At 40.7% G+C, this 15,562-nt stretch overlaps 1 protein-coding gene across 1 annotated transcript in view; it reads right to left on the reverse strand.

Moving 5' to 3' along the window:
* Positions 1-15,562, reverse strand: part of ETFB (electron transfer flavoprotein subunit beta) — a 52,561-nt gene that overhangs the window by 7,395 nt on the left and 29,604 nt on the right. The gene's annotated exons all lie outside the window — the stretch shown is intronic.

Genomic DNA, 15,562 nt, shown 5'->3' on the forward strand with positions numbered 1-15,562 from the left:
CTGTGTATAGTGTGCTGTGTATAGTGAGCGGTATATAGAGCTGTGTATAGTGAGCAGTATATAGAGCTGTTGTATATAGAGCAGTGTATAGTGAGCAGTATATAGAGCTGTGTATATAGAGCTGTGTATAGTGTGCTGTATATATAGAGCTGTGTATATAGAGCTGTGTATAGTGTGCTGTGTATATAGAGCTGTGTATATAGAGCTGTGTATAGTGTGCAGTGTATATAGAGCTGTGTATAGTGTGCTGTGTATAGGTGAAGCAGTGTATATAGAGCTGTGTATAGTAAGTGGCGTTTTGTGAGCAGTATATAGAGCGATGTATAGTGAGCAGTATATAGAGCTGTGTATAGTGTGCAGTGTATATAGAGCTGTGTATATAGAGCTGTGTATATAGAGCTGTGTATAGTGAGCGGTATATAGAGCTGTGTATAGTGAGCGGTATATAGAGCTGTGTATAGTGAGCGGTCTATAGAGCTGTGTATAGTGAGCGGTATATAGAGCTGTGTATAGTAAGCAGTATATAGAGCTGTGTATAGTGTGCAGTGTATATAGAGCTGTTTATAGTGTGCTGTGTATAGTGTGCTGTGTATATAGAGCTGTGTATAGTGTGCTGTGTATAGTGTGCTGTGTATAGAGAGCTGTGTATATAGAGCTGTGTATATAGAGCTGTGTATATAGAGCTGTGTATAGTGTGCTGTGTATATAGAGCTGTGTATAGTGTGCTGTGTATATAGAGCTGTGTATAGTGTGCTGTATATAGAGCGGTGTATATAGAGCTGTGTATATAGAGCAGTGTATAGTGAGCAGTATATAGAGCTGTGTATATAGAGCTGTGTATATAGAGCGGTGTATAGTGTGCTGTGTATATAGAGCGGTGTATAGTGAGCGGTATATAGAGCGGTGTATATAGAGCTGTGTATAGTGAGCAGTATATAGAGCTGTGTATATAGAGCGGTGTATAGTGAGCAGTATATAGAGCTGTGTATATAGAGCTGTGTATAGTGAGCTGTGTATATAGAGCTGTGTATAGTGAGCGGTATATAGAGCGGTGTATAGTGAGCAGTATATAGAGCTGTGTATATAGAGCTGTGTATAGTGTGCTGTATATATAGAGCTGTGTATAGTGAGCGGTATATAGAGCTGTGTATATAGAGCGGTGTATAATGAGCTGTGTATATTGTGCTGTGTATATAGAGCTGTGTATAGTGAGCAGTGTATATAGAGCAGTGTATAATGAGCGGTATATAGAGCTGTATATAGTGTGCTGTGTATATTGTGCTGTGTATATAGAGCTGTGTATAGTGTGCTGTGTATATAGAGCTGTGTATATAGAGCTGTGTATAGTGAGCTGTGTATATAGAGCTGTGTATATAGAGCTGTGTATATAGAGCTGTGTATAGTGTGCTGTGTATATAGAGCTGTGTATAGTGTGCTGTGTATATAGAGCTGTGTATAGTGTGCTGTGTATAGTGTGCTGTGTATATAGAGCTGTGTATATAGAGCTGTGTATAGTGAGCTGTGTATATAGAGCTGTGTATAGTGTGCTGTGTATATAGAGCGGTGTATAGTGAGCTGTGTATATAGAGCTGTGTATAGTGTGCTGTGTATATAGAGCTGTGTATATAGAGCTGTGTATAGTGTGCTGTGTATATAGAGCTGTGTATATTGTGCTGTGTATAGTGAGCTGTGTATATAGAGCTGTGTATAGTGTGCTGTGTATATAGAGCTGTGTATAGTGAGCTGTGTATATAGAGCTGTATATAGTGAGCTGTGTATAGTGAGCTGTGTATATAGAGCTGTGTATAGTGTGCTGTGTATATAGAGCTGTGTATATAGAGCTGTGTATATAGAGCTGTGTATATAGAGCTGTGTATAGTGTGCTGTGTATATAAAGCTGTGTATATTGTGCTGTGTATAGAGAGCTGTGTATAGTGAGCTGTGTATAGTGTGCTGTGTATAGAGAGCTGTGTATATAGAGCTGTGTATATAGAGCTGTGTATATAGAGCTGTGCATAGTGTGCTGTGTATATAGAGCTGTGTATAGTGTGCTGTGTATATAGAGCTGTGTATATAGAGCTGTGTATATAGAGCTGTGTATAGTGAGCAGTGTATATAGAGCTGTATATAGTGAGCGGTATATAGAGCTGTGTATAGTGTGCTGTGTATATAGAGCAGTGTATAGTGAGCGGTATATAGAGCTGTGTATAGTGTGCTGTGTATAGTGTGCTGTGTATAGAGAGCTGTGTATAGTGAGCTGTGTATATAGAGCTGTGTATATAGAGCTGTGTATAGTAAGTGGCGTTTTGTGAGCTGTGTATATAGAGCTGTGTATAGTGTGCTGTGTATATAGAGCTGTGTATATAGAGCGGTGTATAGTGTGCTGTGTATATAAGAGCGGTGTATATAGAGCTGTGTATAGTGAGCTGTGTATATAGAGCGGTGTATATAGAGCTGTGTATAGTGTGCTGTGTATATAGAGCTGTGTATAGTGTGCTGTGTATATAGAGCTGTGTATAGTGAGCTGTGTATATAGAGCTGTATATAGTGAGCTGTGTATAGTGAGCTGTGTATATAGAGCTGTGTATAGTGTGCTGTGTATATAGAGCTGTGTATAGTGTGCTGTGTATATAGAGCTGTGTATAGTGTGCTGTGTATATAGAGCTGTGTATAGTGTGCTGTGTATATAGAGCTGTGTATAGTGTGCTGTGTATAGTGAGCGGTATATAGAGCTGTGTATAGTGAGCAGTATATAGAGCTGTGTATATAGAGCGGTGTATAGTGAGCAGTATATAGAGCTGTGTATATAGAGCTGTGTATATGTGCTGTATATATAGAGCTGTGTATATAGAGCTGTGTATAGTGTGCTGTGTATATAGAGCTGTGTATATAGAGCTGTGTATAGTGTGCAGTGTATATAGAGCTGTGTATAGTGTGCTGTGTATAGTGAGCAGTGTATATAGAGCTGTGTATAGTAAGTGGCGTTTTGTGAGCAGTATATAGAGCGATGTATAGTGAGCAGTATATAGAGCTGTGTATAGTGTGCAGTGTATATAGAGCTGTGTATATAGAGCTGTGTATATAGAGCTGTGTATAGTGAGCGGTATATAGAGCTGTGTATAGTGAGCGGTATATAGAGCTGTGTATAGTGAGCGGTCTATAGAGCTGTGTATAGTGAGCGGTATATAGAGCTGTGTATAGTAAGCAGTATATAGAGCTGTGTATAGTGTGCATGTAAAATAGAGCTGTTTATAGTGTGCGTGTATAGTGTGCTGTGTATATAGAGCTGTGTATAGTGTGCTGTGTATAGTGTGCTGTATATAGAGCGGTGTATATAGAGCTGTGTATATAGAGCGGTGTATAGTGAGCAGTATATAGAGCTGTGTATATAGAGCGGTATATATAAAGCGGTGTATAGTGTGCTGTGTATATAGAGCTGTGTATAGTGTGCTGTGTATATAGAGCTGTGTATAGTGTGCTGTGTATATAGAGCTGTGTATAGTGTGCTGTGTATATAGAGCTGTGTATAGTGTGCTGTGTATATAGAGCTGTGTATAGTGAGCGGTGTATAGTGTGCTGTGTATATAGAGCGGTGTATAGTGAGCTGTGTATATAGAGCGGTGTATAGTGAGCTGTGTATATAGAGCTGTGTATAGTGAGCGGTGTATAGTGTGCTGTGTATATAGAGCTGTGTATAGTGAGCTGTGTATATAGAGCGGTGTATATAGAGCTGTGTATAGTGAGCTGTGTATATAGAGCTGTGTATATAGAGCGGTGTATAGTGTGCTGTGTATATAGAGCTGTGTATATAGAGCGGTGTATAGTGTGCTGTGTATATAGAGCTGTGTATACTGAGCAGTATATAGAGCTGTGTATATAGAGCTGTGTATATAGAGCTGTGTATATAGAGCTGTGTATAGTGTGCTGTGTATATAGAGCTGTGTATATAGAGCGGTGTATAGTGTGCTGTGTATATAGAGCTGTGTATACTGAGCAGTATATAGAGCTGTGTATATAGAGCTGTGTATATAGAGCTGTGTATATAGAGCTGTGTATAGTGTGCTGTGTATATAGAGCTGTGTATACTGAGCAGTATATAGAGCTGTGTATATAGAGCTGTGTATATAGAGCTGTGTATATAGAGCTGTGTATAGTGTGCTGTGTATATAGAGCTGTGTATAGAGAGCAGTATATAGAGCTGTGTATAGTGAGCGGTATATAGAGCTGTGTATATAGAGCTGTGTATAGTGTGCTGTGTATATAGAGCTGTGTATATTGTGCTGTGTATATAGAGCTGTGTATAGTGAGGAGTTATAGTGTGCTGTGTATATAGAGCTGTGTATATAGAGCGGTGTATAGTGAGCAGTATATAGAGCTGTATATAGTGTGCTGTGTATATTGTGCTGTGTATATAGAGCTGTGTATAGTGTGCTGTGTATATAGAGCTGTGTATATAGAGCTGTGTATAGTGAGCTGTGTATATAGAGCTGTGTATATAGAGCTGTGTATATAGAGCTGTGTATAGTGTGCTGTGTATATAGAGCTGTGTATAGTGTGCTGTGTATAGTGAGCGGTATATAGAGCTGTGTATAGTGAGCAGTATATAGAGCTGTGTATATAGAGCTGTGTATAGTGTGCTGTGTATAGTGTGCTGTGTATATAGAGCTGTGTATATAGAGCTGTGTATAGTGTGCAGTGTATATAGAGCTGTGTATAGTGAGCTGTGTATATAGAGCTGTGTATAGTGTGCTGTGTATATAGAGCTGTGTATAGTGTGCTGTGTATATAGAGCTGTGTATATAGAGCTGTGTATAGTGTGCTGTGTATATAGAGCTGTGTATATAGAGCTGTGTATAGTGTGCTGTGTATATAGAGCTGTGTATAGTGTGCTGTGTATATAGAGCTGTGTATATAGAGCTGTGTATATAGAGCTGTGTATAGTGAGCAGTATATAGAGCGGTGTATATGTGAGCTGTGTATATAGAGCTGTGTATAGTGAGTGGTGTATATAGAGCTGTGTATAGTGTGCTGTGTATATAAAGCTGTGTATATAGAGCTGTGTATATAGAGCTGTGTATAGTGTGCTGTGTATATAAAGCTGTGTATATAGAGCTGTGTATATAGAGCTGTGTATAGTGAGCGGTATATAGATCTGTGTATAGTGTGCTGTGTATATAGAGCAGTGTATAGTGTGCAGTATATAGAGCTGTGTATAGTGTGCTGTGTATATAGAGCTGTGTATATTGTGCTGTGTATAGAGAGCTGTGTATAGTGTGCTGTGTATATAAAGCTGTGTATATAGAGCTGTGTATATAGAGCTGTGTATAGTGTGCTGTGTATAGAGAGCTGTGTATAGTGAGCGGTATATAGATCTGTGTATAGTGTGCTGTGTATATAGAGCAGTGTATAGTGTGCAGTATATAGAGCTGTGTATAGTGTGCTGTGTATATAGAGCTGTGTATAGTGTGCTGTGTATAGTAAGTGGCGTTTTGTGAGCTGTGTATATAGAGCTGTGTATAGTGAGCTGTGTATATAGAGCTGTGTATATAGAGCTGTGTATATAGAGCTGTGTATAGTGAGCTGTGTATATTGTGCTGTGTATAGAGAGCTGTGTATAGTGAGCTGTGTATATAGAGCTGTGTATATAGAGCTGTGTATATAGAGCTGTGTATAGTAAGTGCGTTTTGTGAGCTGTGTATATAGAGCTGTGTATAGTGTGCTGTGTATATAGAGCTGTGGTATATAGAGCTGTGTATAGTGTGCTGTGTATATAGAGCTGTGTATAGTGAGCGGTGTATAGTGTGCTGTGTATATAGAGCGGTGTATAGTGAGCTGTGTATATAGAGCGGTGTATAGTGAGCTGTGTATATAGAGCTGTGTATAGTGAGCTGTGTATAGTGAGCGGTGTATAGTGTGCTGTGTATATAGAGCTGGGTATAGTGTGCTGTGTATATAGAGCTGTGTATATAGAGCGGTGTATAGTGAGCTGTGTATAGTGAGCTGTGTATATAGAGCTGTGTATAGTGTGCTGTGTATATAGAGCTGTGTATATAGAGCTGTGTATAGTGTGCTGGTATATAGAGCTGTGTATAGTGTGCTGTGTATAGTGTGCTGTGTATATAGAGCTGTGTATATAGAGCTGTGTATAGTGAGCTGTGTAGATATAGAGCTGTGTATAGTGTGCTGTGTATATAGAGCTGTGTATATAGAGCGGTGTATAGTGTGCTGTGTATATAGAGCGGTGTATATAGAGCGGTGTATAGTGTGCTGTGTATATAGAGCTGTGTATAGTGTGCTGTGTATATTGTGCTGTGTATATAGAGCTGTGTATATAGAGCTGTGTATAGTGAGCTGTGTATATAGAGCTGTGTATAGTGTGCTGTGTATATAGAGCTGTGTATATAGAGCGGTGTATAGTGTGCTGTGTATATAGAGCGGTGTATATAGAGCGGTGTATAGTGTGCTGTGTATATAGAGCTGTGTATATAGAGCTGTGTAGTACATCTGTTGATTAGTCACAGGGATTGACATGAAAGTAATGAAAACAGCCACCGGCGCGGGTTCAGAGTTCAGCTACCAGACTATTCTGTACAATTACACTACAAGTAGAAAATCATCAGAAATCTCTGGATCACAAGTTCCTGATTGTGTTTCCTTTATATTACATTTCTTTTACAGTATGTTCCTGATCTTCTTTAAAGGAAATTTATCAGTAGAAATAAACATTTGAACCAGGTTTAAATATTTTAATGTTTGTTTTGTGATTTTATTTTTTCATTTGACTATCCACATAAAAAATCTTGACATATTGCAGTTCCCACGCTGACCACTAGAGCAGACATTATAGGCTGATGTTTCTGTTTTCTGCAGCTCACTTGTCAGCTTTGCTATATAGACTAGGACAGGTGAGCAGAGTCATCTCATTATTATTACAGGGTGGATTAATGAAAGCTCATTGGTACTTCTGGAAGCCTAGACAAGGCAGCCTAGAAACACTATATACTATACATACAGATAAGGCTCTGTATACATCTCTCCTGTCACTCTCTGGTGGAGGGGCTGTACTTCATCACTTCCTGGAGACTGAAATATTCTATGTCATATAACTCCCATTCATTGCAGCTGCCATAAAGCGCACACCCTGCAGCACTTTCTTTACAGACAATACAGGATGGGATTGTGTGTGAATCATGGTCGCCCCCAGAAAGCTCAGAAAGAATAAACAAATTATTTCTCTAACCTTATTAATGAATCTAAATTTAAACTCGAGATATTCCTCGTAAAAACAGGAAACAATAATGAAGTTAATATGTGTTATCCTGGCTTTACATGGGACTGCAGATAAAATCACTTCATTATCGTAAAGCAGATCTCTAGTAAGTAAAATTTATGTGATGTCCCTCTAGATTCTCAGGTTTTGTCTCGTACGATAGATAGATAGATAGATAGATAGATAGATAGATAGATAGATAGATAGATAGATAGATAGATAGATAGATAGATAGATAGATAGATAGAGATAGATAGATAGATAGATAGATATGGGATAGATAGATAGATAGAGAGAGAGAGAGAGAGAGAGAGAGAGAGAGAGAGAGATAGATATGAGATAGATATGGATAGAGAGATAGATAGATAGATAGATAGATAGATAGATAGATAGATAGATAGATAGATAGATAGATAGATAGATAGATAGATAGATAGATATGAGATAGATAGATAGATAGATAGATAGATAGATAGATAGATAGATAGATAGATAGATAGATAGATAGATATGAGATAGATAGATAGAGAGATAGATAGATAGATAGATAGATGATAGATAGATAGATAGATAGATAGATAGATAGATAGATAGATAGATAGATATGAGATAGATAGATAGATATGAGATAGATATGGGATAGATAGATAGATAGATAGATAGATAGATAGATAGATAGATAGATAGATAGATAGATAGATAGATAGATAGATGATAGATAGATAGATAGATAGATAGATAGATAGATAGATAGATAGATAGATAGATAGATAGATAGATATAGAGATTAGATAGATAGATAGATAGATAGATAGATAGATAGATAGATAGATAGATAGATAGATAGATAGATAGATATGGGATAGATAGATAGATAGATAGATAGATAGATAGATCGATAGATAGATAGATAGATATGACATAGATAGATAGATAGATAGATAGATAGATAGATAGATAGATAGATAGATAGATAGATAGATAGATAGATAGATAGATATTCAGTACTGCAGTGTTCTAATCACATTTAACCCCTTATATGATACACTAGTTACAGTCATCTGCCATTCAGTACTCTGGGAAAGCTAGGTGACAGTCCTGTGATATATTGGTTGTTTCGCAGCTTTGCCATAAACAGATACAACTGAGAAACGGCTGACAAGTTTGTTTGTGTTTTTTATTTACTATTTTTGTAACATAGAACCTCTTGTCTCGTTACTGTCTGTGTTTATGATGAGCCCTATAACAACTTCCCAACGTATGTAGCTATAGGGGGTGCAGATGCAACTGGGTCCTAGTGCCCTGAAGATTACCAAGACCCTCCTACAACATAAGAGTAGTAGTACTATAATTGATGATTTTGGGCCCCTGATAAAGGTTTCACATGAGGGCCCAGGAGCTTGACCTCTGAGATTCCCCACAATCATCCCGTCACTGATCACAATGTAAATGTCCCAGTGCTACCTGTGGTATAATATTACAATGTTCCAGTCACTTACCACTGTGTGCCAGCAGGATCAGGGCGCAGAGCAGGGTGGCACAGCCGTCCATATCCCAGGACAGGAGCAGAATTACATCAGAGGACAGATCAGACACCTGCGGACAGGTGACACTGGTCACAGGTGCATTTACTGTAGTCCCCTGGAAGAGGTAAGGGAGGCGGAGGAGGGGAGGGTGGGTGAGGGGTGGAGGAGGATAGGATAACAGGTACATGACACACCTCCATAGCTGGCTCCAGTCTTCACATTACAGAGCTGCACTGTGTGTGTATCTAAGCCTTTCATGTGTGATACCGAGGGCGGCAGGGTTACATTCCTCCCCCCATGGACACTGGATACATTGTTGCATTCCAAATGTTTCAGTTCAATAAACATGAACTTTAATGGCACAAATAAGATTTAGTAAAATTCCGTTTTAAAGGAGCCAACCGGTCCCTGGGCCGAGATGTGCGAGCGACCGCTGCACGGACAAGCCGTGTATTGGATACAGAGCGTATATTTAACCAACATCTATATACTCTTCTGAATAGGCAGACCCAGGTAAATAAAGTTAGAAGGGTCCCCCAAAATAAGCTGATCATATGGTGTCCCACTGATGGAACCCCCAGAAATCATCTGAGATCGGTGAGGGAACTGGGCAGCAAGTGTTCAGTTTCTCTACAGCGCCACCACAGGGAAAATGGAAGCATTACACCGCTCCTGTTTAATCAATGGGCTCTGTGTAAGCAGGATGTGCCGGGCTCTCCAGATCTCCACTATGGCTAATAGATGAGGGTCCTGAACCAAATCAAAAACAGGATCCAGACTACAGACGTCATAAAATTCCCTTATTCTGCAGATCTATATGTAAAGAGGGCAAGTACTTCCAGGGGTAAAATACATTGTAGGTGTCTGCTGTTGGGGTCCGCCACTTCAGTGACTGATGTATGTGACCGGACGCTCTTCCTAATGAGGAGTACTCCTATGTATGAAGCGTGTGAGGGTTTGTGCGTGTTACTTGAATGTATGTACAAGTGTGCAATCTCCTCGGAGGGCGGCGCTACTCCAAAATCTATAATGGGGTCCCTTCATGACCTGCAAAGATCAAAATTTCTTCGAGACCCGTCCCATCTCCTGACACGTCTGTTTTAATGAATTTCCCATAAAATGACAATTTTAGAGCATCTTTTCTAGAACTCTGCATTTGTCGTTCTGTTATTCCTCCTAGGAACATAAGAAATTGACAACTGGGTGTTACAAATTCCCCATGTCGAAGGGGCGTGTCCCTACAGTCTCACTCTGTCAGCACTGATTGGACAGACTGTGTAAGCACATGCCCAACTTGGTTACACCCAGCTGTCAATTTATTCATACATTCTAGGAGGAATAACAGAGGAACAGCACAACACAGAGTTCTAAGAAAAGATGCTCGGAATTGTTATTTCATGGGAGTTCAATTATTACTAAAACAGACATGTCACTTTTATTCTTCTTGTTTCCTTTTCTATTGATCATATCAGTCGTGGAGAATTCTCTGAATAGTTGTCGTTTCCATTGATCAAAAGTTTCTGTATTCGCCCAAAATGACGATCGTCACCTTCCATCGGCGCTGACGCGATACCTCTAGATAAACGTGCTTTGCTCAGAATCTTCTGTTCCTTTCGGGTCACAAGTAGAAATATTCCAGTTTACCATTAACAATCAAAGACATTACAAAAATCAAGTATCTGTAATTTAAATATTTATATTGATTCCTTTTATTACATGTTCTACTCAGTCACATCCAAAGCAAAACTTTGCCTGTTAAGTAAATATTATTTTTAATACACATTCTATTCCAGTCGCTTCAAAGTAAAACTGTATCCTCTAATGTAAATAACAATGTCAATATAAGTGCTTCAATACATGTTCTTCTCCAGTCACATCCAAAGCAAGACTTTGCTGTATTGAAAATAACTATATTGAGTGCTTTATTGCATGTTCTACTCCAGTCACATCCAAAGCAACCACTTTGCCTGTAATGTAAACAATTATTTTAAGTGCTTCAATACATGTTCTACTCAAGTCACCTCCAAAGCAAAACGTTGTCCTGTTACATAAATAATTATAGTGCTTCATTACACATTTTATTCCAGTAACATCCAAAGCCAAAGTTTGTCCTGCAATGTTAATAATTATATTAAACGCTTCATTACATATTCTACTCCAGTCACATCCAAAGCAACACTTCTACCGATTGCTACCTGGAATGTGCCTATAGTTCCAGGCATGACATCTGTTTTCTGAATGCAGCTTTGGATGTGACTGGAGTATAAGACATAATGTAATTTCAAATCTTGTAAAACAAACCAAGAAAATTCTCTTCAAAGCTTTCTTTTTAGTGACTTAATAAAAGGCCTGATGTCTATTTTAAGTTCAAACGTTCCTGCCCTCCGCACACTCCTCGTGCCACGGTGGAATTGATGAAGCATCTGAAGTGAGGGTGTGAAGTGTAGAAACCAGAATATTGGCAGGAACGCTGCGCCCTAATGAAGGACGGGCGATTTCTGTTTTACTGCATTTTTTTATGTAACAGAAACACCCGACAGGAAAAACAGGACCCGTTTCAAAAGTAAACACGCCGTAGCAACAATGGGCGGAACAGGTTTCGCTGTATGCAGGACACCAGCATAGATATATATATATATACCATACTATACATGACTCTGCATTAATATATACACTGCATATTCCGAATTATTGACAGCCCCTATAAAAAAAAAAAAGAAAAAAAAAAAGTATTCACGCCCCTTGGACTATTTCCTATTTCATTGTATAACAACATTAAATGACGGCAGATTTTATTTGGCTTAGAAAACAATTATTCAACTTAAAATAGTGATGTGCATAAGTATTCACACCCACCAAACTAGTATTTAGTACCGAAATATCAGTCCGTGTTGATCGGGCTTCTATCAGCTTTACACATGTGGACGTTCTTTTATCTATTTTCTATTCTTTTGCAAAACTTACAACCCCGTTAATTGACAGAGTGGCGTCTCCATTCGTGGCCCCCCATTTTTGGAGTGGAACGGGCTAACAAAGATTATCTGTCCCTGGAGGACCCGGCTGATTGCACAAACAGCCCATTCATTCTACGGACAGTGTAATGCTTCATGTTTCCTGTGGTGGCGCACTTGCCTGCTGGGCTCCCTGCATATGAAAGCTGATCAGGACACCCTGTGATCACCTCATTATTAAGGGGACCATTCTACTAATCCAGAGAACCCCTTTAGGTTGCATGAGGACAGCAATTTACTCATATTAGTCCTGCGTTAAAAAATAATTATCCTCCCATGATGCATTTCTCTTGCAGTCTGCAGCAGGTTCCCCCCTCCCCCCCAGGATTTCTTGTATTTTCTGGATTTATTTCACCTTCAATCTTTTCCAACCCTACACTGTGGTATATAATCAACTATGATAGAGAATTACGTCACCAAATATTAGATTCACTGATTAGCCAATCAGATGGCCACATGCTTTCTAGCTTCCAATTTTCATTGGTCGGAACAAATGTTGATAGACATAACGACTATGATTAATGAATTGTGTTTACGGTTGAATAATTATTATGGTTTTGTCTTCGATCGCCCTTAAAGGGTTGCCGTCTGCTTATATTTCCATTGTTAGAAGGATCCCCCAATACTCAGGCTGATCACAGATTGTCCATGCAATTAGACACTCAGCGATCAGTGGGAATCTTCATGGGATACTTGATAAGTGTTACAGTCCCTACCAGTGCCACCACAGGAGAAATGAAGAATTACATCTTGCCTATGGAAATCAATGTGCTGTCTGTGTAATGTACAGACATGTCGGGTCCTCCAGAGAGAGAGAGATTTCTCTTTGTAGCCACTCTGCACTCTCATAACCTTCTGAATGGAGGACTCCCCTTCTATGAATTTAGAATACCCTAATAGGACTTGATGATGTCATCAATGTGACAGTGAAGGCTGTAAAGTATTGAAGGTGTCTGAGATGAAGCAACTCCATGAGCTCTGGTGGAGATGGATGAGGTCAGATGGCACCGAGCCCAGCAAATAATCCGCCATTTATATATAGAGAGAAAGAGCTTCTTTATAACAGATGGCGACATCTAATTATATACTTACAACTGGTTTAAGATAGATATATATATATATATAGTACCTACCAAAAGTGCTCCAAGGAACAACCGGTGACCGGCAACAGGGTCATGGCCAGTCCAAGGCTCGTTGATGTTTGGGGGAGAATGGCAGTCTGGTCCGGGCCCACAGAAGATCTACTGTAGCACAAATACCGATAAAGTTACCACTAACTATGATAGAAAGATGTCAGGACACGCAGAACATCGCAGCTTGCTGTATATGGGGCCGTGTAGCTGCAGACCGGTCATAGCCGCCCATCCTGACCCCTGTCTACCATTGATGGCGCCTGCAATGGTCACGTGATCATCAGAACTGGTACTTGGAGCAACAGAAGACGGCGGCCGGTCTGATGAATCACGTGTTACGTCACGTGGACGGCCGGGTGCGCGTGCGTCGTTTACCTGGAGAAGAGATGGCATCAGGATGCATTATGGGAGAAGACATTCCGGCGGGGGCAGTGTGATGATCTGGACAATGTTCTGCTGGGAAACCTTGTGTCCTGACATTCATGTAGATGTGACGGCCCCCGCCACAGGATAACGCCCCCCGCCACACTGCAGGATAACGCCCCCCGCCACACTGCAGGATAACGCCCCCCGCCACACTGCAGGATAACGCCCCCCGCCACACTGCAGGATAACGGCCCCGCACCTCACAACTTACAGGATCTGCTGCCACGTCTTGTGCCGGAGACCACAGGAACCGTCAGACGTCGTGAGTCCAGGCCTCGATGGTCAGAGCTGTACGAGGGCGGCTACACAATGTCAGGCGGGTGGCTGTAATGTTATGGCTGATCGGTGGATGTGCAGCCGCTACTATATAGACATCCTTGTATATACACAACAATATAAAACACTTGTTAGACTCTCAGCAGATTAAACCCACAACCCGCCATCTTCATATAAAAACTGGACCATTATTAAAATAAAAATTCTCTCCCATTGGAAAAAAAAATAATGGTCAAAGTCAGTGTAACTAAAAATGCAAATCTGACAAAACTATTTTAAAAAATGTAAATAAAAATTCAAACATTTTGCTGCCAATTTGAAGATTTGACATTCCAGCAGTTCTAAACATTTTATTTTTGGGTCAAAAGAGCTGTAGGAGGCCGTACTTTTTTCCAGGAAGGGTTGTACTTTCCCTAGGTGCCATTCTGTGATAGTCATTTCCATTTAAATTATATAAAATATTTTTATTTTGCATGGGGAAAAAAACCAAAACCACATTTAGTGTTAATTTTTAACTCAAATTGGACAAATATTTGACAAACCTGCAGCCACCACTAGAGGGAGCTCATTGCATACAGTTTCATCATGGATTGCAATGTATAAATAGTATGCGGTAAGCTCCTTAGCACCCCCTAGTGGCGGCTGCAGGTAGACAGAATTTTTTTTATCTTACTGTAGGACTATGCAGGGGATTTGGAGCTCTGTATCAGAAAAAACAAAGCTCCAGCTGCTATAAGGGCATGACCACACATGGCGGAATTCCTCCGCAACTGTCCGCATCCATGCCGCACAGAATCTGCGTTTGCAGATTCTGCTGCGGATCTGCACAAAATGTGCAGTACATTGATGCGGAACTAGCTGCTGCGGACTGCGGGAAAAGTGCTTCCCTTCTCCCTATCAGTGCAGGATAGAGAGAAGGGACAGCACTTTCCCTAGTGAAAGTAAACGACTTTCATACTTACGGCCGTTGTCTTGGTGACGCGTCCCTCTTTCGGCATCCAGCCCCGACCTCCCTGGATGACGCGCCAGTCCATGTGACCGCTGCAGCCTGTGCTTGGCCTGTGATTGGCTGCAGCCGTCACTTACACTGAATCGTCATCCTGGGAGGCCGGACTGGAGACAGACCCAGGGAGTTCTCGGTAAGTATGAACTTATATGTTTTTTTACAGATACATGTATATTGAGATCGGTAGTCACTGTCCCGGGTGCAGAAAACAGTTACTGCCGATCGCTTAACTCTTTCAGCACCCTGGACAGTGACTATTTACTGACGTCTCCTAGCAACGCTCCCGTCATTACGGAGCCCCATTGACTTCCTCAGTCTGGCTGTAGACCTAGAAATACATAGGTCCAGCCAGAATGAAGAAATGTCAAGTTAAAAAAGCAAGACGCATCCGCAGCACACATAACATGTGCATGACAGCTGCGGACTTCATTGCGGAACTTTGAATCTCCATTGAAGTCAATGGAGAAATTCCGCCATGAGTCCGCCACTGCTCCGCAACAGACAGAGCATGCTGCGGACACCAAATTCCGCTCCGCAGCCTATGCTCCGCAGCGGAATTGTACGCATCGTGTAAACGAACACTGCTAAATTTAAAGTGAAAGTCAATGGAGAAACGGCTCCGCTGCGGATTAACGCTGCGGAGTGTCCGCAGCGAATTTAAGTGAAATTCCGCCATGTGTGAACCCGCCCTAAAGATATATTCAGCACGGATTTAGATTAGAAAGTGTCGGACATTATAAAAGTATCGCGGACCGTTCTATGAAGACCGATCCCATTGTTCTATCAGGAATAACAGGAGGCGGCGTGGCCAGACACGAGACTGCAGATAATTACACGGATCCTGACGCCGCCGAGATATTTACAGACTTATAAATTTAGCGCAAGCCGCTGACTTCTCCGGGATCGGGGGTTAC

The sequence above is a fragment of the Rhinoderma darwinii genome, chromosome 10 (genome assembly GCF_050947455.1).
Source record: "Rhinoderma darwinii isolate aRhiDar2 chromosome 10, aRhiDar2.hap1, whole genome shotgun sequence".
Taxonomy (NCBI): domain Eukaryota; kingdom Metazoa; phylum Chordata; class Amphibia; order Anura; family Rhinodermatidae; genus Rhinoderma; species Rhinoderma darwinii.